The sequence below is a fragment of the Cenococcum geophilum genome (assembly GCF_001692895.1).
Source record: "Cenococcum geophilum 1.58 unplaced genomic scaffold K441scaffold_1, whole genome shotgun sequence".
Lineage (NCBI taxonomy): Eukaryota > Fungi > Ascomycota > Dothideomycetes > Gloniales > Gloniaceae > Cenococcum > Cenococcum geophilum.
The window spans coordinates 2,511,780-2,532,372 of record NW_027137559.1 but is presented as its reverse complement, the minus strand read 5'-3'; positions in this window follow the sequence as shown (position 1 = coordinate 2,532,372).

The following is a 20,593-nucleotide window of genomic DNA, read 5'->3' as shown; positions in this document are numbered from 1 at the left end:
TCGAGCAGAGTCTCGAGCAGAGTCTCGAGCAGAGTCTCGAGCAGAGTCTCAGCAGTCTCGAGCAGAGCTTTGAGTAGAGCTTCGATAGAGCTTCGAGTAGAGCTTCGATAGAGCTTCGAGCAGAGCCTCAATAGAGCTCGAGCAGAGCCTTGTGTAGGGCTTTGAGTAGAGCTTTGTGCAAGCGTTTATGCAGACGTTCGTGCAGACGTTTATGGAGACGATGGAGACGTTCGTGTAGACGTTTATAGAGACGATTATAAGCTTCCTAGTATATTAGTGCTGGGGACGCATCAGTATCTACCCAAATACTAGAAGCGCGTAACTCGTAAGGAAGTGGTGTTCCCATCATAAAAAAGTAATCGATTGTAAAGGAGACTAGTCTAACTCAACTCGTTAGCTTATTAGGTTAAATAGGTATTATTAGGGTGTTAAATATACGGGAGAGAGTGTCTCCCATACAAAATCGCGAAAATTAAAGTTAAGCGCTATAGAGTTCAGCACCAAACGCCCTCAGACGGCAGGGCAAACTAAAGGTCGGTAGATAGCTGATTGGTTAAAAAAAGTGGCGTTTTTTAGGACGAAGACTAGTGATACTTTAGTATTAGTGAGTGCGCCTTTAGTTTGCCCTTGCCGTCTAAGTCGCTTACTGAGATAAAAATGGCCTACTATATCTGTGGCCCCAGCACGTGACTCACATTTTGAGCTTGTCCCACGCTTTGCCTATTAAGTAACTAGGCATTTCGATTGCGGAAACATTTCAACTATACGAAGACGAGTTGGTAAAACTCATGCCAAGAGCTGCAGGACGGGCTCCGTAGTATAATTAGCGGTATTTATAGCAGTAATTAAAGCGCAAAGGTACTTCAAGATTGCCACCACTAGTAGGGAGGGCGGCCGACCCGCTCTGGCCACACCCTTATAAACCGCTACTTATAAAAGCCCACTATTAGCGCTATCTAATACGTGTATTTTATATCTGACGCTTTACCGAATATATAAGGTGGCCACCAGAGACTGCTTACGTGCTCTTAAAAGTATACGTAAAATGTTATAAAAATACTAAAACTAGAAATAAAAGAAATATATAAGGCTAGATCTAGAAATATTAAAGAAGTTCCCATATAAAGACCCCTATGAACTTTATAACGACCTAAAGCCTACTTAAATACACTTAAAGAAGTTCCTATATAAACAGCCCTATAAGCGTAGCTATAAGTCTAAGCCCCCTCGCGTAACCTAACTACCCCTCGCTACTATATCGGAATAGATAAACAACCGCTATATATAATAAGTAGAGAAATAATTTAAATAAAGAGAAAACACCGTAGAATAGCACATTTATATTCTTAAGGTGTAAACCTATAAGTACCGTGGTCTTAAATACGACTAACAGTTACTAAGATGGCATGCGTTCTAGGTCCATAAGGAAATTAAAAACCCCTAAGTTATTAGCATACATTCGCCTTCTATTATCGCTTTTAAGGTAGTAAATAAGTTTATTTAAAGGAAGGCCTAGATCCTCGCAAATGCTTTATAGCTCGCTATAAGTTAAGCGGGTAGAAACTCTAGTAGAAATAGCGAAATATTGTTTTATTTTATAATAGGCTAAGCGAGGAAAGGCTAAGGTAGGTATATAAGGTAAAAGTTTAATCCTTTTACTAATTTTTATTAGAACTCTTCTTTATATTTATATCTTATATTTATAAACTTAAAACTATAGAGTTAAGGACACCGTATTTAATGGTCACCCATTTTTAGTTAATATCGTTAGCCTCGTTATTAACTAATATCTTTTTATTACTATCTACCCCTATTTCTTAATCCTTAGTACTAAAGCCACTTTTCCTACTATATAATGTCTCTACGTCCTATTCTTAATCCTTATTACTAAAGTTACTTTTTATACTAGTTAACGCCTTTAAGTTGCCGTTGCTATCCCTAAAGTTAGTTTCTCTATTTATAAATTCCTACTTACTAACTAATAATTTAGAAACGCTGCACTCGCAAGTACTTAGGGGTTGTGTGATATTACTTAAGAAGAAGTTATAATTAATACTGTTGGGGATATAGAATATAATAACTACTTCTTCGGCAATGTTTAATATAATATAATATCCTTTGTAAAAGGGGTATACTTAAGAATAGGAGAATATATAAATAAGGGTATAAGTCTATATGCCTTTAAGTGCTAGCTGCTTAGCGTCTTAAATATAAGTCCTCCCTTAATATAAGGCAGATTAATAGGAGTTATTATACTGCCTATATAAGGCAGAGCGCTTATAAAGGGCTTAGCTAGAATACTAATTAAACTATCCTATAATGTACTAACAGCTCCTTTACTATAGATAGGGAGTAAATATATAAGATTAACTGGCTAATATAAGTCTACTGCTTAAGCAGTGTCCTACTCCGTAAAGGGTAGGCGTTAGGAGTATATTATATAATGCTATTCCTACTAAGTAAGGCGTTATTAGGGGGTTATTATTAGCTTTCAGTTCTAGTTTATAACTTTATATAAACGCCTTAGGGCCCTATACTATTGGGGCTGTTTAAAAGCTAAGTTACCTATTTACTTTATATTAACCTTAGGCTAGGCTTATTAGCTATTAAATTTTTTTTATTTTTTTTATATCCAATTGTGTTGTGCTACGTACAATACTGCGCATGCAGCCTCTAGGCTATAGCGCTATAGTTCTATATACATGAATCCTTTCTAGGCAGCTTAACATATACTAGTAGCTAAGTGGACACTCTGGCCCGGTTTTAAAATGCTACGGGAGCTCTAGCGACTAGTGTTTTTTCGTTCTGGTATTTTGCTCACTATGGTCCAGTTTACACCAAGAAAAGGAAATCCTGGCTCTTTTATCTATTTCTGCCGTATTCTGCCGTTCCTAGAGTAGAAAAAGCGCTCTAAAAGATAAATTTTTAACGTAGTTTTGCATATAAGAAATAAGAGAAACTATATAGCTTACTAGCTTGAAAGTAGCTACCAATTACCCCTATACGACTGTTTTATTCTATACCCTATTCCTCCTCCTTACTAAAGAAATGGGTAGGGAATTAGTAATTAGTAGGTACTCTCCCCAAAAGTAACCTACTAATTCTAGATTTACGTTCTAGAAAACGGGTATTTTATAAGGGCGAACCTCGTTACGTAAACCCACTCCCATAGGAAATTTTTTACGAGGTTGTCTGTATAGGGTATAAACACTAATTCGCCTATACACCTTATATTTAACGTGCTAATGGTAACACGGGCCGGTCCCCTTCCCCTATCCCCTACTATAGCTACCCTAGCAGTGCATTGTCTGCGGTACGCCTACGGTACGCCTACGGTACGCCTGCGGTCCTCTATAGTTTGATTGCCTATAGCGCGACAGCTGTGGACCGGTTGCAGTAGAGGTCGTCTACAGCACAACGGCTGTAGACTGGTTGTAGAAGGTCGTCTGCTCTGCAGCAGACTGGCTGTAGGAGGTCGTCTGCTCTGCAGCAGACTGGTTGTAGGAGGTCGTCTGCTCTGCAGCAGACTGGTTGTAGGAGGCCGTCTGCTCTGCAGCAGACTGGTTATAGGAGGTCGTCTGCTCTGCAGCAGACTGGTTGTAGAGGAGGTCGTCTGCCCTGCGGCAGACTGGTTGTAGAGGAGGTCGTCTGCCCTGCGGCAGACTGGTTGTAGAGGAGGTCGTCTGCTCTGTGGCAGACTGGTTGTGGTGGAATCGTTGGTTGTGGTAGCTAGCGTCGTTGTGACGTGTCTTTAGGGGGTATACAGACGGAGGAGCAAAGGGGAGGCGACGGACGCTATTAATTTATTAAAACAACAGGAAGTTATATTAAGGCGCGTAATAGGGCTTAAGCGAAGCCACATAATTAGATAGGCATTACTATAAAAAGCAACGCTTAATTAGAAGAAAGGGGCTAATGCTAACCCTTATTATTTAATATAACCCTTATATAGAGGCACAGCAAAGTAGGGTATAGATTGGGAAGAATTATGCTCCTATTATGGCTATATTATAGCGCATTTATAATACTATACTAGTATCCCTAAGTTAGTAAATCGGCTCGACTTTTAAGGCACAGTTAAAGTAGAGCCCACTATTAGCTCTCCTATTAGCTAAGCGGTAATAAGAAGTAGAATATAAAAGGCCTCTATATTCTTTAACCAGACCTATATTAAGTACAGTATCCTTTAAGGAAATCCCTCTTTACTTTCTCGCAAAGACACTTAAACTATTAACTGCCTTATCTCTTTAATAATAAGCGACTTGGATGCTATAATAGAGGATACCATATTATATCTAATTAAGGTACGCTCTAAATATTAGATCTTTTATAGGATACCGCTAACGGAGCTAGGATATACCGCTTACTTTTAATCCTAAGGGCTCTAATAAGGCCATTAATATAGTAGGGTAAGTATACAATAGTTACTTCCTTATAGTTTTATCTGTTTGCTAGCTTACTAATATAAGTAGGATATCCAGTTAGTACTAGAACGTAAGAGTAATTTAGGGAATAATAAGGCTAATATGGAAGGAACTATAAGGAAATGCTTACCCCGCACTAATAAGGTAAAGAAGTCGCCTTAATATAGTCCGCTTAGTAACTCTTTTCGATAAAGCTTATTAAACCCTAGCTTACTCTATTAGAAGCAATAAAGAGACTAAATAACTTAGTTAATTAACTTAGCTATAGGCTTAGCCAACTTAATAGGAAAGTTAGTAGCCTTAAAAATAGTAACCGCTACGTTATAAGTTATTTAGGGAAGGTTAACAATTAGATTAACAGCCTAAGAAGTAACTAGAAAGAAATAAGAAATACTATTAGGCGGTTTTAAAATGAAATCTATACTCTTAAAAGAGGTAGTAATAAAACTTTAGATTATAGAGATAAATAGGGTATAAAGGCTGGAAATAAGATTACGGTATTTAAAAGGAAAAGGGCACACTTAATCTAAGGATAGAGAAGTCTACAGAATTAAGGAGGAAATTTATTAGCTTAAATAGTATGCTCTTTAGTTATTATATTATTTACTTATTAAAGGAAATTTATATATTAGATTTAAGCTAAAACTAGCCCTGCCCTTTATAGCAAGTGTTTACCGCATTTATATACTTAATTAGTAATAAGTCGGTAGATCTAACTAAGCTTAGTATCTAAATCGAGTAGAACTATATTCCCCTATTATATATTTAAGTCTAGTCGCTCTCTACTATTATGGAGGATAGAATTTATCCTTAAAATAGGAGTTAGTTTATAAAATAATAGAAGAAAATAGGGCATGCGGACACGATAATAGATATTATATTATAGCAACTATTTAATTTACTAATATGGCAAACACCCTAGCTATTTTAACCCGCGGAGTTCTACTATTACCCATTACATCTCCCGTATAAATTCATCACGACGTTCTTCCAGCTGCTTATTTAGACCCTCCTTAAGTACCCGTTTTCTCTTCCAATTCAGTAAAATAACACTTAGCACAGCCCGCGGTTTTAGAACCTTAGCCCACGGTTTTAAAACCTTAGCTCGCGGTTTCAGAACCTCGGCCCATTTAAAGTTAATCATCATCGCCTAGCCAACCTCTACATTCTAAAGCATATTATAAGGCATTGTATTTCGGTGCAAAACTCCTAGTTAATAAACAGCCCGAATTAAGCGCTTAACCTATTCTGTTAGGTATAGCCTATTATTACCGTTAATACGTTAAGAGATTAGTTTCCCCCTAAAACTAAGGAATATTGTATAAACGATCTCTGTAATACTGTTACAGTTAAATCTCTTTAGTACGATACGGTTGGTTCGGCCGAGCATATCGTAATACTAAGGGTATCGTTGTATTATATACTTGTATGTAAAATGCACCCAAATTTAAAATTAGGTAATGATATTATATATCTACGCTTGTGAAGTCGTAATTAAGCGATTGGCTATACCAAAATATATCGCGATCAATTGCTGTTTAGTGTTTTGAGGTCGTCGGCCTTAAAGCCGACGCTTATGCCTTAATAGAGTTGTAATTACGTCTCTATTAGAATTGCTTTGCTATTCCTTATAGAGATAAAGCTTTTATAAGGCTACGAGCGCCTTACTAAGCTTAATTTAAGGCTGCTTAATAACTTCTTTATCTGTTTCCATATCGCGATTAGGCCCTGCGTAGAGCTCTGCTATATGCTTAATAAGATCCTCTAACGAATCCTCTACTTCCTTACCCGGTAGCTTAATAAAATCCTAAATATTTATTATATCGCGAATTCTTTCTGCGGCCTTTAGTTATTCCGCTATTTGCTCTATCTTAATAATAATGGGAGAATCTATATAGTCTTAAGGGTGAGGCTATAGGCCTATATAAGAGCTAAATAATATAGATTTAATGAAGCAATTCTTAATCGTTTATAGTGTAACTTCTACCTAAGCTTTAATTAACTATTAAATTACCTATAAGATATAGATCTGCTTAATTAGATCCTTACCTTAAAGCAAGCGCTCCACTATAAATTATAGTTAGTATTACCTATAGAGCAGCTTAAAGTTTATAATTATCCCTTAATTAAAAAGCTGGTATATTAAGGTGTAATTAGGAGGAAGGAACTCTATATATATATTCTTAAGAGAGCTATTCTTAATTAGTGTTTAAACAGCTGCTTTATGGGCGCTGAAGCCGTTAATTAAGAGGAGTATCTTTCTACGGTGTATCATTTTATTAAGCTAGGTAAGCTACTTAAGTATAATTACCGTTATTATCTAGGCCTTCTTATTATACCTCTACGTAACGTTTAATAAGGCTATATTAATACAATTAGCTGTAAAGTAATATGGCCATTATAATAAGCTAATTATAAAGAGAGGAAGCTTGTCTAAGCCATCTATATTAGAGTAATGGCCTAAGGTAATCCGTGCCTTCTACTTATTTATTCCTAATTAAGGCTTAGTAGCTAATATAGTATCTAGTATAGCCTTCTAAAATAGCCCGGTCTTATCTATATTATAAATATCCTTTAGTAAATAAGGCGTAATAATTACTTAAAGTTCTATTATGCGATCTTCTACTCCCTTTATATTAACTAAGGCAGCCTTACTATACTAGTTTCTCTTATAAATACCGTTGCGAGATTTAAAGCCTTCTAACTAGCTAAGCAACTACTTTAGCTCTACTGTTTCCGCTAGTATAGGTATTCGTTACTATAATTAAGTGGCAGCAGTATATATAAGATTACCAGTAATAGGAATACGAGAGTTCTATAGGTGTTAGTGCTACTTAAAGAGAGCCTCCTCTAAGAGAGGCTGTTTACTACCTCTCTATTACTCTCGCGTACCTTACCTAGATAGTAATTTAGCTATATTAAGCTTCTAGAATTTATTACCTAGTATTTCTAATATTAAGGATTAACTAATCTTTTAATAGATAAAGTTGCTTGCCTATAGAGCAATCTGCTTTTATAATTTATTAGGGTATTTTTAGTAGTAAGCGCGTATCTTCTAGCGTTTATAATTAGAGAACCCATGGCAGCGTGGCCTTTTAGGATTTTTATGTCTTGCTATAATAAATAAGGTAGAATTAAGTATAGAGAGCGAGATCTGAGGGTTTATAAGGTAAGGATATAAATAGGGAGTCTAATAATAGAACAATAGGTATATTGTATAGACAGAAACGAATCCTTAAGGGAAAAGGAGGAGTCTGTATATAAGGTAGTAAGGGTTTTCCCTAGGCACGTGCAGAGCACGTGCCTTACGGGTAAGTCACCCCTGGGTTGCCCCAGGGTCGCCCGTACCTTGCGGCTATATAACTATCTACTTAGGTTTTACCTAATAATGCCCCCCCCTTTAAAAAGGGTCGTCCCCAATCCTTTATATACTTAAGCCTTAATAAAACCCCATAAAAAACCTTAGTAAGGAAAAAATTTAGAGGGAAAAGAGTGTTTTAATTTTATGTATAGAGAGACGGGTAGTACATATACGCGGCGCGAAGATGTTAAGGAACTTTAACCGGCGGTTAAAGTTATCTAATTAGTTAGATTTGCCTTGCTAAAACTCCCTCGCATTTAACTAAGCTAGTAATAATTTTATATACCCAGTATAGAAAATCCTAATTAGTCTATTTAACAGGTAGAGCTAGTAGAGCTTAATAATGTTACCTAAATTTAGTAAACCAGAAATATTCTAAAAGCTCGCTTATATAGGCAGGTTGCTAATACCTCGCGGGTTGGTTATAGGTTATTTATATACAGCCAGATTTATAGACGGTAAGGCTATATACCTACTAAATCCGCCGCTAATCCTGCTTTAGCCTTACGCTATGCCGGCGTAGCGCCGTGTATACTTCGTGGGTAGGTTATAGGTTACTTATATATAGCTAAGTTTAGGACGGTAAGGCTATATACCTATTAAATCCGCCACTAACCTATGCTTTAGCCTTGCGTGTTATCTGTATAGCATATATATGGAATAGTGTAAGTTATTAGTATAGGTTACTACTAGTGGGTTACTAGCAGGTTATAAACCTTAGTTAAATAGACCCTAGTTATAAACAGGCCTATTCTCTAATATATAAATAATCTGCTTAGCTAGTATAGAGTAACGGATTAGGTCTAGGAAGGGTGCTTTCTAAATTAAGCTTCGTTGCCAGCGTATACCGTGGCCTTACCTATAAGTCACCAGCATTATTAAATTGCGTTAGAGTGTAGCTTATATAGGATATTAATAAATTAAAACTTTACCCTATATATACGCCGCAGTTCTTACAGCAATTGTTGCTTATTCTTTAATCCCTTAGGATATCCTCTACTCCGCTTTAATATAGGTTATATTTTAATAACGGCGCTTACTTTTTGCCTGCGCTTTAGCTATAAGGCTAGGGTGTTCCACTTACAGTACTTATCTAGCAGTTATTAACAATTCTTAAGTTCTATCTTATATTTCTATTTATTATACTTATTTAGCCATCCTAGCCATTTAATAAGGTACTATAGTTGTCTAGTATAATCCTAGTAAGTAATAATTACTTCTACTTCCTAGCCGCCTTCCTTAAGCTCTTTTACTGCTAGGGGTTAAAACTTAGGGCGTAACCTATAAGGCTCTAGTAAGGAGATATAGAAGACTAGGTAGAGCTATGCTATAATAGGTAGGAGCTTTAGCTTATATGCTTACTACCCTACACGCTCTAGGATCTAAAATAGTCCTATAAACTTATAATTAAGCTTTTTATAGGGACGTTTTGTATGAATGTTCTTAGAGGAGAGCAGGACTTGTTTACTAATGGTAAAGTACTTGGCCAGGTGGTAATAATTATAGTATTTTACCTAAAGCTTTTAGGCGTATATTATTGACGCCGCCGCTACCTTATATATAAGGCGCAGGCGTTATAGATACGTCTCTGCGAGTTAGACATTCGTTAACTTAGACCCCTCCCTACCTTATTAGGCGTCTTGGACGCTATCCAGAACTCTATCTAGGACGTTTAGTAGCTAGCTATAGGCAAGCTTAATAGGGGAATACTTTATTATAGTATAAATCTTAGAGTTATAGGTAAAGGCTGCTTCTTTAAGTAGGGAGGCCTAATTAGACTGTTCCCAGTTCGTAAATATACGTAGGTATACCTTAAGCTCCTGGTTCTAACGCTCTATCTAACTATCTATCTATAAATGGAATACGGTGCTAAGTTTACGTTAAACGTAAAGATAGTAGTATATAGTGCTCTAGTACTCGCTTATAAATATACTACCCCTATTAAAAACGATATTATTTAGAGGCCCTGTTTATATAAAGACTCTAAATAAGAGTTCTATAAGTTACGTAGCATTAATTATCTTACGCACTAGATAGTAACGTACTAGCTTTATAAAATAGTCTATAAGGACAAGGATAGAGTTATACTCTACGCTATTAGGAGTCTTAGACTTTAAGAGATCTATAATAAAGTTAAGTAAATAATGCCGCTAGGCTTGGGTGGGGGCCTAGAGAGGCTGTAGCTCACTATAGGGTTTATAGCGGCGCGATTTAGAGCATTAGTAGGCATTATAATCATCTAGGTATTTGCGGAGGTCCTAGGTAAGGCCGTTCTAAGTATACTTCCGTGCGATTACCTTAAAGGTATAGTTAAAATTATAGTGACCGCCTATAGGATCGTTATGATTTCGCTTAAGGATCTCCTGTTACAGTGGTATATAATTCGGCACCTAGACCTTATTATTTTACCTTAGGAGTCCTTAATTATTAAGGGTATAGTCCTTATTACTAGTAGGAACTTATTTCTAAATTAACTAATTATATATAAAGCGTATAAAGGCGTCCCTTTTTTATACTCTATAAATAAAATTAACTAGTAACTTAGGGGGGTGTTCTATAAACGCCGTTTTAGCTAAGGCAGTTACTACTACCTCTTGCCGTAGCACGAGACTTTATGTAAAGTTGGTGTTAGCGAAGTAACGTATAATATATAGGTGACTTACTAGGTTATTATAGGGGACCGTAGCCTAGGCTAAGGGGTCTTCCTTAGGGTTAAGTGCTATTAGGCCGGTTAAGGTAGTCTTAAAGAGAATGGTAGGACGCTTTAGTCTACCGGCGCTAAGTTCGTAAGGGTTGCTCGTATGCTATACGCATACTACTTACTAGTTTAGTATAGTAGCACTAGGGCCGCCCACAAGGCCTATAACCCGCAACTTTTACTATAATATAGGCAGTATAATATTAAGGATTGTCCTCTTACTGCTATCTTTAAAGCCTTTAGCATAATCTAGGCGCTAAAATAGTGTATTAGTGGGATTTGCTTTACCTAGCTTATATTTAATCTTAAAATTAAACTTAGCTAGTTTTTTTAGCGTACTAGGCCTAGTAAGCAGATAAGCTCTTAATGGTTATAAAGTACCTAAGATTGTTATAATTATAGAGTATACGCGTCACATACGCGGCGTGTTTAAGGTAATAGCGCCACGTCTTAAAGTATTATACTATAGCGAGTAGTTCTTTATTATGCGTATTATACCGTACTTCTAGGCTAGTAAGCTTCTAACTATAGTAGGTAATTAGGTGCTAGTGGAGTTAATCTCTCTACCCTAAAGGCTGTAGAAGTATACCACTATAGGTATAGTTAGAAGTATTAGTAATTACTATTAGGGGTAAATTAGAGTTAAAGTGGCGAAGTAGAGAAGCCTATATAAACGCAGCGCGTAGCTTACAGAACGCCTACTACGCGTTATTAGGCTAGGACCAGGGTTAATACTATTTAGTAGGCCCTTTTGACTTACGCTTCTTCTTTTTCTCCCTATCTAACGTTGGGTCGCGATGTGCCTATATAAGATATGCGTGTAGGGAGTATACGGTATCTAAGTAGTTTTAGATAAATTACCTATAGAAGTTAGCAAAGCTAAGGAAGACCTAGATGTCTCTATAGGACTTAGGCTTAGGCTATTCCTTAATAGCTTTTACGCGGTTAGGGTCTATTATAATACCCCTAGGGGTAATAGTAAAGCCTAGGAACTTAACGTTCTTAGTATAAAAGATGCATTTTAATAGTTTAGCGTATAGGCCTTAAGCATGGAGCTATCGCAATACCTACTTAACGTGCTTAATGTGCTTATCCTTATTATTTAAGTAGATAAGAATATTATCTAGGTAAACTACGTAGATAGTATCTACTAGGGTTTTTAGAGCTTTATAAATATAGCTCTAAAAAGTTATAGGGGCGTTAGTAAGACTAAAGGGCATTACTAAGTACTTAAAATAACCGTAGCGTATCTTAAATGCGGTCTTCTATTCGTCTCCCTTTTTAATATAAATCCTATAGTACGTATTATAAAGATCTAGCTTTATAAATATCTTCGCATAGCTAAGCCTATTAAAGAGCTCGCCGACCAGCAGTAGGGGGTACCGATTTTTAATCGTGATCTTATTTAGGCGTCTATAGTTAACGTATAGCCGTATTATACCGTCTGCTTTCGGTACGAAGAGGATAGGCGCTTTAGTAGGTAACTTACTAGGTCTAATCCAGCCCCTTTTAAGAGCACTGTTTAGGTACTTTTATAAGATCTATAACTATTTTTATAAGAGGTTATAGAGGGGCATTTATAGTGGCGTCTTGCCTTCTTCTAAGTCGATTATATAGTCGTACTTAGAGTTCTGCGGTAGCATACTTGCTAGCTTATTAAAGAAGATATTAATTTCCTCCTTATATACCTCTAGTAGGCTAGGGGCCACAGAGGTCGAAGCGACTATTATATAGTAGTGTGCTTCCGGGAGCTAGTAGAGAGAAGGGTGCAGCTAATATACGTTTTATAGGTATACTTGTATAGAGAGTGTATATAGCTCTACTATAGTATACTTAATAGTTTTAGGGTTTTAATTACCTCCCCCTTATATATAGGTAATCTGCGCTAGCACCGGAGGGTCTTTACAGGTACTCGCTGCTAGTAACAGTAGGTCCTTTACTATATTTATAACTAGTGTCTTTACGTCTAGAGGGTTTATATAGGTACTCACTGCCAGTAACAATAGGTCCTCTATTATATTTATAACCGGCGTAAAGAAGGAGTCTTCTAGCTATAGCGAATAGACTGTTTTACTAGCCTTAATATCTACTAAAAGAGCGTTAAGGGTAACTATCTAGAGGCGTTTAGGGTCTAAAGTACCCTAGATAAACTGTCTAAAATAGAAGCTAATTAATAGATCTGCTTCCGCGAGCTAATCCTATTTAAAAACTATATTATAACTATTAAATAAGCCGCCCTAAAAGGTCTGCGGGCTAATAGTGCGAGAGGTACCCTAGAAGTTGCTAATGGTAACCGTTAGATTATAAGCATCCTAGATTATTATCTAGTTGCTATTAAGGAAACATATAATAGGTTTACGTAAATATAGCGCGTAGTATATAGGCAGGTTAAACCTATAGACAACATTTTAATTAATAAGGTTAATTTGGCACCTATTATTGTATAAAGCACGTAGGCGGACTTTACCCTAGGGCGTATCTATCGCGATATATACTATAATGCATTTCTTCTCTCCCTCTATATTAGGCCCTAGTTACAGTTAAGAAAAATACGCTATTAGGGCCTTAGGTTTTCTAAAGCCTAAGCTAACTTCTCTTTATTAGCCTACTTCTATTATTCCTTATAGTAGCCGCTTATAGTCCTTTAACTCGCCTATATACCACTAGTATCTAGGGGGTCCCCTAAGCCATCTAGCTTTTAGGTAGTCTCCTTAGGAGTTTACTTAAAAAAGCGTCGCCCTTTTTAGGTTCTGTTCCCTAAGCCTAACTTTATAGAGCCTATACTGCGACCGCGCTTTATACGCAATAATTTACCGCTACTACTTACGCGATCTTCCACGAGCTTTATAGTATTAAGCAATTACTCTACATAGCAGATTTCGTTAAAGAGGTCTTTAGTAGTTTTTACCTATTAGGCGAGGTTCTGGCGGAAGAGCTCTGCTTATAGGTGGGCTAGGAGATATAAGAACTAAAAGTCTACCTGTTGTTTAGGATTAACAAAAGAGGTATATAAGAAGAGGTCCTCTAAGCTACGTATATAGGCTAAAAAGACGTTAAACCTCTAGTTCTCCTTTATAACAGCCATATAGTATATTATAGCATTATTAAAGCGTCTCACTATAGGGTTTCTGATTTGGTCTTAGACTATAGTCTTAAATTCATCCTATAGTAAAGGACTCTTATCCTTAGTACCTAACCAGCAATAAACTAGTTAGGTAATTATCTTCTCTTTTATAAGACCTTTAATGGCCTAGCGCGTGCGTTACTTATAGTCGTAGTTAGTATTATTAACCTTAAATCGGTTCTTAACTGCGGCAATCTACCAGTTAAAATACTATTAAGTAGTACCGCTAATATCGGGTAGTGACTTCTTGACTAGGGCGTTAAGATTTATTCGGTTTATGCGTTCGCTATATAACTTATACTCTTTACTAAAGAGGCAATAGAAGGGCTTTGTTAAATCAATAATGCTCTATAAGTTAGCTATTTTCTTAGCCAGCTTATCTAGCTCCTTTATATTAGCGGTATTAAGTAGGACGCTAGTAACCTTACTAAGCTTCTGTTAAGCCTAAGTATATAAATTAAACTAGTCTTTAGCGTTTATAGATATCTAATCGTTTTAAGATTTAGAAAATAGCTTAGATACTACTGGTATGCTTCTAGCGGTTTTATCTACACTAGATCCTAAGGCATTTTGCGGTCGCATTACTAGCGTTTACCATCGGGTATAGGCGTCGGTTTTCTTTTCGGAGGTATTATAGAAAAATTAAACCGGCTATCCTCCTAAGGGGATTAGTAAGGATTTAAATATAAGGTAAGAATATAGATAGGGAGTCCAATGATAGAATAATAGGTATATTGTATAAACAGAGACAAATCCTTAAGGGAAAAGGAGGAGTCCGCGCGTAAGGTAGGAAGGGTTTTCCCTAGGCACGTGTAGAGCACGTGCCTTACGGGTGAGTCACCCCTAGGTTGCCCTAGGGTCGCCCGTACCTTACGGCTATATAACTATCTACTTAGGTTTTACCTAACAGGGTTATTTTAATAGATTTTAATCGTGGTATAATGGATTTTAATAGCTAAACTTGCGGTAAGTAAAGGCCAAATCTAATGAATTAAAATCTGCTTATACTGATATTGGTAGTAGGTGCTTAACAATACCGCTAAAAGTTAGATTATCGTAATATTACACTAAAAAGGGTTAATTAAGGGGTGTTGATTGTAATATAAATGATATCGTTATATATCCAATATTATAATAAAGAGATTTAACTATATCTATATAATATTAACCTAACCTTAAATAGAGCCCTATGTGCTCTATATACGCCTACTAGCTTATAATTAGTATTTAGATCTTTTAAGAGTTGCTAGCGCATAAGATTAAGAAAGGTAGGTTAGTTAATCTAATAATAGCTCCCGCCGTAATCTCGTATATTTAGATACGTCTTATTAAGTAAACCCCCCTCTACTAAGCTAAGGAGACATTTTTAGGTATAATACTGCCTACCTTTACCTTAATAGCGAGAATCGCGACTGGATAATCTACTAGTAGGGTCTAGGGTTTAGCGTAGAGGCTAGGTTAGGGATTACTAAGATAAATAGCTTAGAGTATTAGGATTAAGCTTATTATTACTAGATTTACTCTAATTATATAATAGGTAACACTAGGGGGAACTAGTTAATATTACTTTAGGTTAAAGCTAGATAGGTAATATATAAAGAAAATCGTTTTGCCTAAGTACCTAGTACTTTAATAAAGGCGTATTATATATAGGAATTATATCTAGTAAATCGTTATAAATTACCTTCTAGCTTTTTAGTTAAGCGGCTACTTTAGTCCGCTAATTCTAATTTAAGGCGGCGTCTTTAGCGCCTAAAGGGTAAATGCTAGCATTTGTCTAATAGCAGTTAGATATAATCAATTTCCTATATCTAAATCCAGTGCCTATCTAGTTATCTCCCTAATATTACCCTTAGGGACGGATAAAAAGTAGTAAACCGTTTTAGGATTATAGGGCACTTATAAAAAGATAAATACTTCGCTAGTATAAATATACCTATACTCTAGTCCAGCCTAGATTATATAAAAAAAGGCCTAAGTAATAATAGCAGCGACTGGGCGATGGAAGTAGTCCTATAGGCTGTTAATCTTATAGCAATAGACTACTTCCTTAAGTTCTATATTATTAAGACCCTTATAAATATAGCTAAGAGTTAGTTTATAGAGAGCCTTATACTTAATAATAAAGGTAGTAATATAATACTTTATATTCTAAGTCTTACTAAAAGTATTATATACGCAAAACTAATCTTTATAAGGACGCAACAACTTTACTATAACCGCAGGCTTAGCCAGGCTAGGCGAGTCTAGCGGCTTCATCCGCTTAGCCTAGGCTTAAAGATAGGGTAACTACCATCATTAGTTCCTAGATATACTTATTTATTATATATTCTCCTCTATCTACTATTCTAGGCTAAGAGTATTAGTATAATTTTTAAACTTTACTAACCCCTTTAGGCGGAACTTCCGCTAAAGCGTTAGATTATTATAAAGTTGTTTAATAATTAATAATATATAGTCCTTAACGGTGTAACGCTAAAAGTAATTTAAGTCTAACTTAGAACTTATTATCCTTTAGTAGATAGCCTCCCTAGACTCTTCTAATATATATAGCGAAGTAAAATGCCATTCTAGTATAAAATCTAATTCTATAAGGTTGTTCTAGATAGCTTCCTACTATACTAGAAAATCCTTCTATGCTTAGATCCTTTTAGGGCAAATCTTATTATTTGCATTAATAGGATTGCCCCGTGTTAATAATATTATATTAGTTTAGACGGCAAGGCCTAAGTAGAGATAGGCGTGATAGGCGTTAAGAAACTCGGATAGTATTATCTTGCGGGTTTTCTCTTTAGCTTCTTCCCGGGCGCGCTTTACTTCTTATTATCTACGTTATTCTTCTTCCTATACGCGCTCCGCTTCTTATTATCTACGTTACTCTTTAAGGAAAAGCTGTTTGTAATTAGGTAAGTGTTAGGCCATATTATAGCGGCGATAATAATAATAACAGGAGAGTGTATTAGGGAGAGCTTTATTTACAGTAGATGCCTTAGCGATTTAGGCAGAGTAGATTAATAGAAATATCTAAATAGGTTTACTAATAATCCAGAGCCCGCAATAGCTATTAACTAATATCTCTTTATTACTGTTTGCCTCTATTTCTTAATCCTTAGTACTAAATAATATCTCTATATCTTATTCTTAATCCTTATTACTAAAGTCACTTTCTATATATAATTACGTTTATCTCTTATAGCATTTATTAAGAATTAAAGTATTAATTATAATTTCCCTAGCTTAGTATTTTGTCTCTATCTAGTTACTTCTATATTAAGAATCTCTTGTTATTATCTATATATAAATAAACAAATTCTTATATATTAAACTCGGAGACTTGCTTATAGCAAGTAAGCTTAATAAGTCCTCCACCTTTATATACTTAGTAGTAATAAGTCAGCCGCCCTATAACTTACTTAGTCCTTTATAAAGAATTAAACTTAAGGTATTAAAGACTCCAATCCTAATATCTTAGAATTAACCTTTATTAACCCATCCTCTTTAACCTAGTTAAAATGTACTAAAGTCTTCTTAACCAGAATAGAATAGAACCTTTCCTTTAAGATAGTTAGTGTATTCTATATAGTAATAGAGAAAAGAGGGCCTACTAGGTCTTATAGGTGTGGAGGCTATAAAGGTTAATTTATAGATGTATAAATATAGAATCAACCATTGCGCTGTATTAGGATATAGCAATCTATATTAAAGTTTCGCTTTAATCTATTAGCCTTTTTTAAGAAGGTCTTCTTTTGCTTTCGAAAATTCTTATTTATAGCTCGCTTTAACCTCAATAGTAATCTTTACTTTAGATATATAACTATAATAAATAACTAATAGCTTAGTAGCTCTCTAGCTTTTTTATAGCGTAACTAGGGTATAGGTTAACTCTAAATTTTATATTAATAAGGTAGGAATATTAAGAATAAATACAGGATATATTCCTTAATATTAGCTTAAGTTATAACTCTAAAAATTAAATATTATTCTAAGAACTGGGTCCAATTCTAAAGACTATATTCTAATTCTAGAGACTATATCCTAACTCTATTTTTAGGAAACGGGCTAGTTAACTAGTTAGTAATATATACTAAGCTAAATATACTAAACGTAACCAAAGGTAAGCGCCAGCCTATTTTTATTCTAGCTTAAATTATTAATTATAAAAACTAAATCTAATTCCAAAACTAAGATCCTAATTTAGGTTTTAGGAGATAGGCTAATTAACTACTATAATAAAGGGCGCAATTACGAGAACCAGAGCCTAATTTTAGGAAAACCACTATAAAAAGGGGTTGGTTGTATTTGTATTTAGTATATTAGGTTTAACTTATTTTAGGACTAGCTATATAATTAATTATAGGCGCATATACGCTAGCTATACCTTACTTAGCGCCCTTTTAGCGTCGCTGTATTAGAGCCTCACTTTATTTAAGCTTTATTTATCGCGGAATAAACTAAAGCTAATAACTATAACTAATAAATATGGCCTATAACTTTCCAATAATACCAGAATCCCGTATATACTATATTTTTAGCCTATACAACTAGAGACTGCAAACAATATTCCTGTACTTTAGGTTATTGTAGCTTAGTATTTAACTAAGCCCCAAAAAGCCTTAATCTAAGCCATGTTAGATTGGCTTAACTTTTCCGCGCCTAACCTTTAATCCTATAGTCGCTTATACCTTACTTTCTTTCTTATACTTTTCTCTTTAAACGGGGATCCCTATAGTATAAAAGGATTTCTAAGCTCATTATATATTAAAATCTTTATACTAGCTAGTCTACCCCAATTTAAAGTTAGGTAGTATTATTAGGCTCTTAGAGAGAGTAAGTAGAATAGAGAAACTATTTTCCTAATTACTCTTCTGGTTTTACAAATCGTAAAACCGTAATTTAGGAAATAGGATCTAGATTTATAAATTGCAAAATTATAAATTAGGAAATAGAAACCCAATTTTAGAGATATAACCTTAACTTTAATAGTGCTAGCTAGGGAGTAAGTAAAAGAAAGGCCCCTATTAAGCTAGATACCTGTAATAATATATAAAAATAGGATAGGATAATATCTAAGTAATTTCTTCCACCAAACAATTTGCTATACTCTTTAAACTCCTTATTAAAGCTATTACTATTACTCTTCTTATTTATATATTTATTATTTTATAGTTTAAAAGACTAAGAGAATATATATATTATTGTCCATTTCCGTAGATATTCTTTAGGACCTTTCTATTATATAGGATAAAACACTCCTTTAGAGATAACTTATCTTTTATAGAACTGTCTAAGACGCAACCTTCTTAGTTAAGTGTAAGAGCTAGCCTATAACTTCCGTTACTAGCTCTATAGGGGCTATAATACTTATAACTATCGGCTGTTAAATAGGGGACACCTACCTACTTATAATAATAATCTAGAAAATAGTCCTTTAATACCCTAAATAAGGAGGACTGCCTAGACCTTATATTTATGCATAAAAATAAGCGCTTCTATCTTCCTAAGTATAAGGGTTAAGGTTAAGTCTTTTAGGGACGTTAATAGTAAGTAAGTAATGCGCGTAAACCTTTTATACTTTACTAATATAATAATAGTTAGCTTTAAGTAATATTAATAACAGTTTACAAGCGTTTTATTACTCTTATACTTTAGTTAAAGTGTTTTTAATTACAGAATCGCACTATTAGATATTTTTGTATCTATATAGGATACTTTAATAGAACTATTAAGAGATGCCTTTATAGACTTGCCTATGTATTTCTTTAAGTATATTTTACCTAAAAATAGTTAGGGTTTTTGCTAATAGTAAATTCTATAAAAAGAGTATAGAATAATTTATTTTTAGATATACCTTATTCTTAAAAGGACCGAAATAAATATAACTTTTATATTGCCTAGCCAATGGATTTACCCTCCTCCTTTAGTAAAACTGCTATTACGCTAAGGACCCTATCAAAAATTTCTTCCGTATCCCGACTATTAGCTAACGCTACCTTTCGGTTTATTACTTATATAAAAACTAAATATTTGCAAAGCTATTTTAGAGGATCTTTTAAACTTCGCCCGATATATATTTGCGCCATATATAAAAATAGCCTTTAAATATTACGGACTAAGGATTTATTTTAAGTTATAGTAACACTACTTAATTAATCTAATTCTCCTTTAAACGGCGTATATAAGTTAATACTCTTACTATAGGAGGAGTACAAGCCCTAAGCTCTATAAAGTATTTAAGAATATTAGCTATACCTAAGATAACGCTTATACTACTTACCGCTGTACGTAGAACTATTTAGTATATAGCTTAATATATAGGGCCTTAGCTTACCGTTGTCTTTAACTATTAAGATATAATCTATAATCTATAATCGTTTTATATAATCCTCTGCGTTACTAATATATTATTCCTATATTTACCCTTAGGCTATTAAATACAGTTAAGGTATTAATTAGTTAATTAAGGAGACTTATCTCCTAAGATTTAGTATATATACTTTTAAATCTGATAGTTCTGTACTATATATTTAGTATAGCTCTACTACCTAGTAAATAGGAGGAATACTTTATAATAGCACCTATAGCAATTATACGATTATTAAGAACGTTTATAATATTATTCTTTAATACTATAGTATTATTTAGGTATTATTTAACCTATATACGTCTTTAATTAACATCTTAATTACCTTCCCCTAGCCGCGTTATTAGTTTTTATAAGGAAGTAATAACTAGATAGCTTATACGCGCATTTCCTTCCTTTTAAATACATCGGGAAAATATTCGCAGGATGAGATTCAAGTAGACTTTGTGTAGCGCGTTTCGCGTAATTGACATGCAATTTAACTAACTTAACACGTAATTAACCAACTTAACACGCAATTAACCAACTTAATATGCAATTTAACCAACTTAATACGCAATTAACTAACTTGACATGCAATTTAACTAACTTAATACGCAATTAACTAACTTAACAACTTTAAAAG